This window comes from Rhea pennata, chromosome 17 (assembly GCF_028389875.1).
Source record: "Rhea pennata isolate bPtePen1 chromosome 17, bPtePen1.pri, whole genome shotgun sequence".
Classification (NCBI taxonomy): Eukaryota; Metazoa; Chordata; class Aves; order Rheiformes; family Rheidae; genus Rhea; species Rhea pennata.
The window spans coordinates 7,647,502-7,659,041 of record NC_084679.1 but is presented as its reverse complement, the minus strand read 5'-3'; positions in this window follow the sequence as shown (position 1 = coordinate 7,659,041).

The following is an 11,540-nucleotide window of genomic DNA, read 5'->3' as shown; positions in this document are numbered from 1 at the left end:
CTGAAATGAAAAAATGTTGAAAGTTTTTTAATGGCAGAACTGGATGAACTTCATATAAGGGTGTCATTCAGAAATGTAAAATCAAAAGAATGGGAATATATGAAATACTGCAACAAAATACTGCTACTTTTTAAGAATTTGTTTTGAACAAAACTCTCCACAATAGCAATACACACTCTAAGGTAGTTTTGGCTGTCTGATCTGTATTTTGCAGTGTGTGAAATCATCTCCCAGGTTAGCGGAGACCATTGTCCCTCTCTCTCTTAAGCACAGAGTGTCAGTGAGTTGTTGCCATGTTCTGACAATATATCAATGCACCACTAGAGGATTTCCACAAAGTAAGAATGACTAACACTTGCTAATAAAATATAGTGGTATAATGTGATAATAGGTACAGAACCATTATTCAAGGTACAAACCTTAAGAAAAATTCTTGATTTGTTCTCAGTGACGAAACAATTGAATCTGTCCCATGTAAGGTACTTAATCCGTGGCTGCTATAAATCAAAGAAGAAAAGAATTAAGTTTCAATTGACTTTCCCGACTTTGCCCATCAAACAAGAAGCACTTGAAACATGGCAAGAGATCTGCAATCTAAAATTCAAGTGCATTGCACTCGCAAAGCTCACCAGACCATCGTTCAGGATCCTGTTTGTGCCTGACATGCCGAGAGCCTGTCTGGTGAGGCCGATAGCCCGCTTGGGGCTGTACGGCTGTGTTGACCGGGGGAGACTGACCAGAAGCGAGCAACAAATGTGGGCCTGTAAGTGTACGAGTGTTAAATGCTTCCTTGCTCCTCACAAGTTTTGCTTCCCAAAATAAGAAAATATCAGGACCGAAACCCATTTTTGAAATGCATCCTCCCCCCATTTCTTCTTCTCTGAATGTAGTCTTTTCTTTCAGTCAGATTCAGGAAGTTTTTGTTTCTCTTCTAATCATATAAGTTGCTTCATGAAAGCAAGAATAAATGGAGTGCCTCAAGCTTTTTTTCTGAAAATTTTTCACAGTTGTTAAAGGAACCTAATAAAAATGTACTGTATTTGTTTCTTCTCTTCAACAAGGAAGAGTTAAGGCCTTGCATTTTTAATACCCTTCTTATTTCTGAGAGTGAGATAAGATTCAGAGGTCTAGAGGGTTGTCAGAAGTTGTGCAATTGGATTTTTTTTTCTTATTTTTACTTTGGAAAATGGGGATTTGCCCTCAAATCTGGAAGGTATTTTGTGAAGTCTGTGTAGGTTTTTGCATACAAATTTACTATTTGTTTTCTATAATTCCAGGGCTGCCTTAAAATATCACACGATATTCTCTCTGTTATTTTGATGGTCCATTTAAGACAGTAGTAAAGTCGCTTACTGGTATTTCGATAAGATGCTAGTTCCGCTCCTAACTTGGGCTGGAAAAAGAACCCATAGCAAGAGAAAGATTCCTATTCTGTCATGTCTCCAGCATGATCCTCCTTTTAATTTTTCTGTAAATCTATGTAAAAGAGATATAGATTCCTTTGGGTCTCCTTGCATGAAAGACTGGAACATCTTTTCATTTTGCCGTGATGATACGGAAAGTTTATTGCATTTAGAGATTGTTCTTCTCCCACTAAAGTCAGCAAGAAAACACTTAGGGCTATATCCTGAGCTGTTGGAAACTGGCACAGCTCTGTTTACAGTTGTAGAATCAGGCCATAGTATGAAAACAAATGCTAGAGGCATTTTAGAAAGACATGAACCTTGGGAGTTATTTGTGAATATCAGTATTAATATTAAATTAAATGAAAATGAAAAAGTGAAGAAATTAGCATGAAAGAGCAAAAGAACTGCAAGAAACAAACAAAACATTACTTTTTAATTGAGTTGTGTATTTTCTAATTCCCTTTTCTAATCCACTATAAGCAGCTGGCTTGTGACTGTATATTCCCAAAAGAATAAGCAGTTTCCCTCTAACATACCCAAGTATGTCCGTCATGGCAGTGTTTAGTGTCTTGACTATTGCCTGTAGTTTTTTTTTTTTTCCGCCTAAAAACAAAGGAGTCTTGTCTTTCCTCTTCTCTGTGCTGCAGCCCAAACCCCCAAATTCCCATTCAGTTAAGAATTCATATAATGCTGGATTATCTATTGTAGGATTTACTGTGATTTAGAGGAGTGGATGGAAAGGCATTCAGTTACTTCTCTTATCATTTTAAGACAGTATCAGATTTGTTACCATGTTGCACAACTCAGAGAGAGAGATTTTGGAGGATGAAAAGTGGATAAAAGGTTTACTCTTGCCAATAGTAACTTGTTGCAAATTCTTAAGACCTTCTTGTCCTACAGCTATGGGACTTTAATACTTTCTTTGGTAAGGAGATTTCCCGAGGTAGAACCCTGGCCTTTTGGTGTTATTCAATAGCATCACTAGTTCTCAGGCTGAGATTTAATGCTGATACTGCATTCTACCTCAGGCGTTGTTCTTACAGTGCAGAGTTCTCCAGTGGCTTAGGATATACTGGTAGCAGCAGATGGCATATTAACAACATTCTGCCTTTTCTTCTGACCTGAGGGTGATGTTCCAAAAGCTGCAAAGCATTAAGGACTTACAGCTATAGCTATAAAATTTTTGATGATATCTCCTTTTTTTGTGAATGCTTGAGTCAGCCAAGACCTTTTTGCTCAAACAAATTGCCTATGGTAGTGGGTAAATGAGATGATTCCTTGTGGTAAATACCAAGCAGAAAATAGATGGGAAGAAAAAATCACCCCAAATCTTGTTCTTGAGGCTTCACTGTAATAACACAAAATTCACGGACAGCAGCAAAGGTATGTGTCATCCAGCTGGTTTTTGTCTACTCTACACCCCTAGCTTTGCTAAGCCTGCAAAAATGTGAAGCTGTCACAGGCCGTATCTAATCTGACCTTTCTTTTTCAGCAGCAGGAGTCCAGGTATATTGTCCTGGAAATTACATAATCTGTTGGACAGGACTCCAGGCGTTTCCTAACTGAAAGCTCATTACACAGCATTTCAATTTTGCCTACAGAAATACAGGTCTATTACTATTCCAAGTTAAACAATTTTGTCCTGTTGTCATCCCTGGAAGTACCCACTAGTCTCACTCGTGCCAGCCATGGTGTCCACCACGTAAGCACCTTCTGCGTAGTTGCTCTTCTGTCAGCTGCATTTAAAGAATAATCCTCCTTCTTGTGGCCCTTAAACTGCAAGTTCAGACAACTGTGCAACTGGGGGGTAAAGTGATGGAAGACGTGGCGTGTGTTGCATTTGCTGCTGAAATTGCACTTTATTTGAGATGCCTTTAGGATACGTTCGTTTTAGGATCATCATCACACTATGTTTTTGAAAGCTAGATGGATGTAAAATAGCATAGGTTCACTAATTCTGGTACAGATCTTCCCTAAAATGGAGGTTTTGCATGCTAGAAGGTCAAACTCAGTACTGCTTGTTCAGTTTTCATGTTTGAATTTACACTAGCGCTGTGCACAATTAGTGGCAATTACCTGAACTTACATTTTCAATGCAGAGGGTTTTCTCGGCACTAAATCTGATCTTTCTATCCAACTCTTTCAATTACGTTAGCGTTACAGCGTTTCATGGCAGTATTTGCCTATCTAATTTTAGAGTAGGCTATTTTAAGAGCAATCTGATGGATTTCTTTGTCATACATGGAGTGAATGTTATAAAGATGCACTATCCTTATCACTGCTGCTCATTATTATTTGTCTTAACTACATCTTGTGTGTCATATGGAAGCACCTCATGGTCGCAGTCAAGAGCAGGGTCCCATTCTAGACAAATGTTCCATTCAAATATTGAGAACAAAAGGTTTGGATAGGAGCCACAGAGAACAAGAGGGATTGGAAGGAACAGACTGAAAGGTAAAGCACCAGAAATAATTTGATAGAAGTCAGTAGCCAGGCCCATGTCCAGCTGAATCCAATGGCGAGACTCCTGTGAGTCTTACCGAGTCTTACCTCTAACTCCTACTACTGGATTAATTTACAGGCTTATGCTTTAAGTCTTTTTTTTTTTTTTTTTTTTTTTGATCTCTGCTCTAAAACCCATTTATGCACATACGTATTTGAATTTATATCTTTGCACAGGTATGTCCATTCTTAAGGTTTCCTAAATACTGTTTCCTCAAACTGAGCTTACAGAACATTTATCTGCACAGGTAATTAACTTCAGTGACCACCAGTTAGCCAGGAAACAATGGCATTATTTTTGTGTTGGGCTGGATATTTAAGAAAATACCTTAGTTCTGGTTGTGCTTTTTTAGTGCAGTGAATGTTGTCACCTCAGGCAGTATGTTATTCTTTTACCCTGTTCTGTCATTTGTTTTGGCTTACATGGGAAAGCACCCCACCCCAAGTCCTCCTCTTTTCTACCAAATCTTACCCATGTCTGGGATACCTCAGAAATTCCCTGTCCAAGTACTGACCAGAAAAAAGGGGTAAGATTTAGGAGGGTGACAGCCTCAGATATTTTAGCTACAGACACGTCCGAGATTGAGGTTTTTATTGACTTGCTTTTATCCTTTATTTTCTATTCAGTCTACTGTAGATTGCATTGTTAAGTCCGTTAGACTCCTCTGAATTAACCTGCTCACCTCTAGTTTCATCTTGCCATAATCCAATTCATGCTACAGTTTCCTCTTTCCTGCATTCAAGAAGTTAAAGTATTTCATGTGACAGACAATTACTGTTTCAAGAGAATTCCCCTAACCTTTTGTCACAAGTTTAATAACCTTAGCCCAGGTATCCTTTAGTATTTACTCTGGCAGAGTGTCATACTAATTATATTGAACAATGCATGCTAACAAGCAGAAATGCTTGCTTAGTGTAACATTGTCTTTGTTAAAAAGCTATTGAAATCCCTATATTTTAAGCCGATACGGGTCACATGCTAACCTCTGTCAACACTTCTCCTCCCAGAGGTCCTGCTTGAGGGATGGAAGGAAATTCCAGCACCAACAAAACCCTTGCTCAGTGCTGGGCAGTGCTTAATGCTCATGTTTGGTTTATATAAATCAAAAGCAACTCCATAGATATTAAAGAATTTAGTGTCATGAAATTTCTGTGAGCTGATACAACTGGACACGTGCTGGGTGCGATATATAATAACAAATAGCATAAATAAAACTACAGACCTAATTCTTTGCATTTCCTATTCTCTTTATACTAGTGGAATGTGATCAGACCTTTTTGGCTGATGTTAATGTGTGTACTGGGGAGAATCAGACCACGGACATAAAATATGTTCCTACGTTTAATATAATCACAGTAAGTGATCTGTATCTGGGATAAAATATCATAATGCAGTGAGTAAAGGCATACCCTGAAATGTTTGTGAGCTTGGCCAGAGGCTGTGAGGCTGCAATTTAACTGTAGTGGGTTTTTGTGAGAAATACTTTTCCCTTAAAATAAATATATAAACAAATGTAGCTCTTCAGCCTCATAGCCCACACCAAGATTAATTAAGAGGTAAAAATGCTTGCTCTATCTATTTGCTACGGAATTAATGAATAATAGAGAAAGTCTTCCCAGCATGAGCTGCTAAGTGGGTTCTGAAATATTTGTGCATGTCCTGCCAGCCTGCGTCCTCCTCCCTGCTCTGCCTTCTTGGTGCCTGGTTCCAGATCGGTTAGCTTTCCGTATTTTTCTCATTTGGATTGTTTTCTAGATGGTTTGAAGCTGCATGTGATTCCTAAATCATTTAAGATAAAGGTTAGTAAGACCAAATTCTGCCACTTCCTTCATGGCAGGCTGTCTCCATTTTTCAGCTGGAGAAGTTGAAGACTAGAGAAGTTTTGTGGCTTTGAACAGGCGACAGCAGTTCTTCAAGCATTTGGATAGTCCAATATAGTCCTAAGTGTTTTTTTCCTACCTACTGGCTCATTTTCAAGTGCATTGAAAAAAAGCCATCCAAAACTGTTTTGACTTTGTCCTCTATTAGGAATATTTGAGAATTCAACTCTACTAGATGAATATGGTTTTGTCATTCTACTTCCATCTGTTAAGGCTTCTCACTGGCATAGTTTCCAGGGTGGAATTTCACCATACATCAATTTCTATCTTTTTTTTAACGATGATATTTTCAAGAAACATTGAAGTCTTTAATGCTAGAGATGGTTTGGTTTCTATTTAAACTTTCTTAACAACTCTGTTAAAGGCAGACACAAACTGTACTAAATGTTCTTTATTACTCACACATGCACTGTCCATGTGAAAAACATCAGAGGCGGTAGTGATTCTTCAAATTTGCCCAGTGACAAGCTACCATATAGCTAGTCTTTGCTAAAAATGTCAATATCAACTTTATTTGCTGAAACATGTTTTCTTCTTTCAAGCTGCTAGTTGTTGTTTCAAAATAAATGGAATCTACAAATCCCATTATTTTTATTGTTTAAAGTCAGCGTTGGGTGCAGCTCTGGGGGTCAGAAGGTAACAATACTAATTTACCCCTATGCTGCTGCACTTAGAATATTTAATCTCTTGTGACTTTGACATGATGACTGGCTGGGTTTCTTAATTTTATTGTGAAGATTTTGCTAGAGGGCCATGCATCTCTTAATAACGTGCATTGAGACACAGACAAGTAAACGAATATTGTATGAGGCTCTCTCCCTACAATTGGATCCGCCCAGGCAAATATCCGGTGTCCATAAGCCTGGACATCGTGGCAGAATCAGGACCATAGCGATGACAGCTAAACATGAACATATGCTACTGTGCGTGCTGGCTATTCAAATGCCAGTGCAGAATGGTTATGCTCAACATTTACCTGAGGACAAACAACTTTTTCTTACTAGTCTTTTCAGAAAATAGACTCCTACCTGAAAGGACAGCTATATTAAAAACATGCCTCAATATAAAACTTGATGTGGACAGTAGTTTCTGCCTAAGTTACTATTTGATGTAAGAGCTGATTGAAAAGTCTGTTACCATAAGTTTTACTGTTTAAGAGTAGAGATGGAAGAGCTTGAAGTTGTAGCCTATAGATGTCAGTTGACAAACAGAGCCAAAGATTGATTTGTTCCTGGGAATAGGAACCCCAATAGGAACTAAATACGGCAGTCTGTGCTTTTAAAGGCTATACAAAGTATGAGAGCAGACATAACTGCGGTAGAAGAGGGAACATAGGGAACTAGAGGAGATTATTGGTCAGAACAGAAAGCAGAAGTCTCAGCATACAAATAACCTATCCGTTGTTTAGTTTTTTTGTGAGACTCTGGCAACATGGGTAAGTAAAGATGGATTTCAAGGAGGATAATGAAGTAATTTCTGTTTCTGTAATAGCTAGATATTAAATTACATTTATAAATCTGTTGCACGTTTATTTTCTTTGCCAGGACTCTCATAAACATGGAATCTGTCTTTGAAAATTTCCCAGATTTATTTTCAGTTTCTTCTCTATCTTACCACTGTGTCTCTGTGAGAAGCCTTACAGTTAAGTTATGATGCTTATCAAAGACATTAATTAGTCTGAACCAAGGATCCCAGTGCAACTGTTGTCAGGCAGGTGCTGACCAACTTCCCTTTCAGTGGCATGGGCAGAGTGGGGCTTCTTGCCGTTTGTGGGTGATGGAGTCCTAAGATGTTTTTTCTGTCAAAGTTCACGGAGTTCACAATTGAAAAAATAAATCTAAGACTATACAAATGATCTTTGATCATAGTGAATGGTGATGATCCTCTCCTACCAGACAAGCACATTTTTTTGAGATTGTAGCAGGAAATGGATAGAGGACTATGCTGTTGTATTTTAAAAAGCAAAGGAGCTGTACTCATTCTTAATAAAATTGGTGAGAGCTGTAATGTTTATAAATTAGAGCCTTGTAAAATGTAAGCATGTGGGTTGAATATTTTAGTCTCAGCAGTTTTTTATACTTTGGTTTTACAATGGCAGGTTTATTGTTTTTTATAATGTGTATTCAGATAATTGTTGGTTTTTTTCTGTATGTAATTTCTACAGTGTGGTCATCAGGACAGTATCACAAACATGAAAACAACAGATCTATATGCAATTGTGCTATGTATTAGAAAATCCTCTCTGCAGAGTCAGCCTGTGGTTTTAATACGATGTGAGGAATATATGGGTAGCACATCTTTGTATCATAACTAGAACTCAGCACAGTCTGTATGTTTGAATGAATGACCCCATGTACCAGTGAGAATTGCTGCAGGGGAAGGGTCTCAAAATTCAGTTTTGGAAGCTTCTGTGTAATCTGAATAATACATTAGAGAAAGAGAGTAGAAATAGTGATGAAACTTAATACTGCCAAAATTAAAAGGAGATATATATATATATATATATATGTGTGTGTGTGTGTGTGTGTGTAACTTGTGAAACGTATGCTGAGATGTTAAGACAACTCATTACATTTAGAGACATCTTCAAGATGAAGATAATTTGGCAGCTCTAGGCTAATCTAGTGAATACTTAATCCCTAGTGTTGCACATAATGCTTTGGGTAGGGCCGCTGGTTATGGATAAGAGTCTTTGCACACTGTAATTGTGGCCTTCTTAATAAAAGCTGTAATTAGTGTAGCGGAGAGGTTGTCTCAGTAAAGTAAATACATTCATCTTGCTTGAAACCATAGCGCATTGTGTTGTCATTCTGCTGAAAGTAAAGCAGACGTGGATTATGTTACTGTCGGACTGGCAGAGCTGCAAGGATGTTGCAGGGAGGGCTCTTCAGGCATTATATACCTTTACCTTCTGGGCCAGCACTGAGTGTACTAAGCATGGTATCACCACGTGGCAGTCTTTCATGGCTTTTGGTCTTTCTGCCTTTTTAATGCAGTGAGATGGAGGCCAGGTTCAGGATTGCTCTCCCTTCCTTATGAGAACCAAACTGCAGCACTTACATGGGAACAATAAGAAGCATTTTGGTCAGTGGAGGATGTCCTCCAAAGCCTCTGCACCAATGTGGGCAGAAGGGCACCTGCAGCCTTAGGGACCTGCAGTGTCTCCAGGAGGAACTGATTGACTCTTGGCCTTCTCATGCCGCTGTAGTGTGCCATCTTTTCTAAAGCTGCAGCAGAAAAGGTGAGAGGCTGCTTGGAAACATCTCAAGTGTGAGAGTTGAGGCTGTCTTATTTATTTCTCTCCCAGCTCACTGCAAAAAATGATTGTGCAAAAAATGATTGTGCAAAAAATGTCTTGCAAATGGGTTTGTTCAAAATTCTTCTTGAGGAGACTGATGGAAATCTGGTAAGACACGCTGCACAAATACTAGCTTGCAGTTATTTGATGTGGTGCAATACCTCTTTGCTACAGGATGAGGGCCTCAGTTCTGTACATCTGGGTGATTTAAGAGAGATCTTAGACTTTGGTGGTCTATTTTTGTTGCTGTTTTCTTCTAAATGAGTACTGTTTAAAATAGAAAATATTAGGATGTATTAAATCTTCTAAGTGGTGGGCTAGTAAATGCAGCTGGGGTTTCGTTATGAAATAGTAAGTGATGTTAATGTAAATGAATAACTACAGCTGCAATCTACAGTTAAAAAAGATCACTGACATAATATTTCTCCTGCATGTTTTTTTCCTTTAACACTAATGTTCAAATACTTTAAACGTCAAAGTCTTGCTTTCTACACATTATTCATTCTTGCAAATGTCTCGTATCATGCTACTGAATGATCAGAAAGATATGTCTCTTTAGATATGGTAAATCAATCTTATTGTTTCCTTTTAAAGAGGTAGTTGGGAATGATTTTTGTGATTATTAATTTGAATTCAAAGCCTAAGGTTTTTAAGATTCAAAAATATTCAAACAACTTCTTGATCACCCTTTACTTCTCTTGCCACCCTCCAACAGTAAAATCTTGCTTTATTTCAACCGTAAGTCAAAACCCTTGTCCCTTTAAAGGGACTATAAAAATGAAATTCAACAGGAAAAACATCTCATAAAAATAAAATTTAGAACTTGATTCTGTAAGTATCTGTGCACTGTACTGGGAGCTGCACAACAAAAGGTGTGGTGATTCCAGGGATGATGCTGTAGCTTCAACAGAAATGATAGTTCATAGAGAGAGTTTGCCATGGTTGTCTTTCATAACTTTTTCCACCCAATTTGGGGGAAGACTTGAACTTTGGAAGTATCCAGGTGATGATGTGTGTCTTGGTCATATACAGTTGCTGCGCAGCCTACAATTTTCACTATCTGGTAAAAGTTCTAGTTCTTTGTGCTAGCTGAGGTTAAGGTCATCTCTAGCTTCAGATGACTTAGGTTCAGGTAGACTTGAGGTCTTTTGTCATGACTGGTTCTGTGAAAAACTTTGCAGATAACTATGTGGCTGTAAGATCAATGCTTTAACGAAGGTTAAATTCAAAATCTTTTAGACTGTGTTGTTACAAGTGAAATGTATTGTCTCTGACCTGAGTAGCTAAGAGGGCAGGACTGTAAATGCAGAAATAACTGAAATCTTATTTTATGTTAAAAACTTTGTGCCCAATACGCAAGTCAACAGCAGCAAAGATAACTTTTGCAAGGTCAGCACTGTGCAGGACCAACTACAGTTTCCAGAAGAGCCCCAAACAAAAGCAAAGCTGTTTTTTTATGTTGTTGTTGTTGTTGTTGCAGTGTTAACTATTTGAGAATGCAGTAGCAGCCTTGAAGTACCCCAAGGCAACAAGCCATTTTTACTTCATTAGGAGAGACACCTCTGACAGATGGCTGTTTTAGAGCACTGACTAGTTTTTTTGAAGTTTTTTTTACCTCTGGCTACTTAACATCATCTTCATCTTCAGCCAGCTGTTCTTCATCTGGCTGAGCACAGTGAGAGTAGAGAGATGTCAAGAGTATAATCAACTGTAGAATTTGAACATATAGTATCTTTGTGTTTTCTTTCTAGCAGTTTCCTGTCCATCTTGGATCATGTGAGTGAAAACATGAGCCCTATGGAGACTAGTAGGAGTGAAAATCAGTGAGAGAGAGAGAGAAACAGCCTAATGGAGAGAAAGAGTGACAGAGGAATGGATCTGAGATGGGGTCTTGGCATTGCCTCTAACTGGTTCAGTTGATTTGGGACAAGTAAACAAAGTCTTGTGTGTTCCCCATTTGTAGAGCAGGTCAGCAATCAGAGCTGGTTGGTATTTTTTCAACAAAGTATATTCATTGGAATCCAAATGTTGCATGTATTGATTTTAGTCAAGTTTTCTTCTGGCAATACAGGCTTATCTGAGAGAATTAAAATTGGAGCCTTACCCTTTTGAGCAGGATGTAGTTGTTTCAACTCAATCCTATTCTTGTGGAAATAATTCAAAGCTTTTTGATTTTGTTCTGATGCAAAACGGAAATACATTTTCTGACCTTGAAAGTTCTCCTGAAATTCTACTGCCATCCTTTAGTGAGCTCCCATAGTATGTCTTTTGTAAATTGCTTTGAGATCTTCTAATGAGCAGTGATGTTTAAGAGCTACCTATTATTTGAATGGAGCTAGGGAGGTAAAGTTGCAGCAGTGTAAGCATATTCTCCTGTATGCACTTTAGACTATTTTAAGCTGACTGTTTAAGAACATTTACTTAGCAAAAGCAAACAACTGTTTCACCTAAAT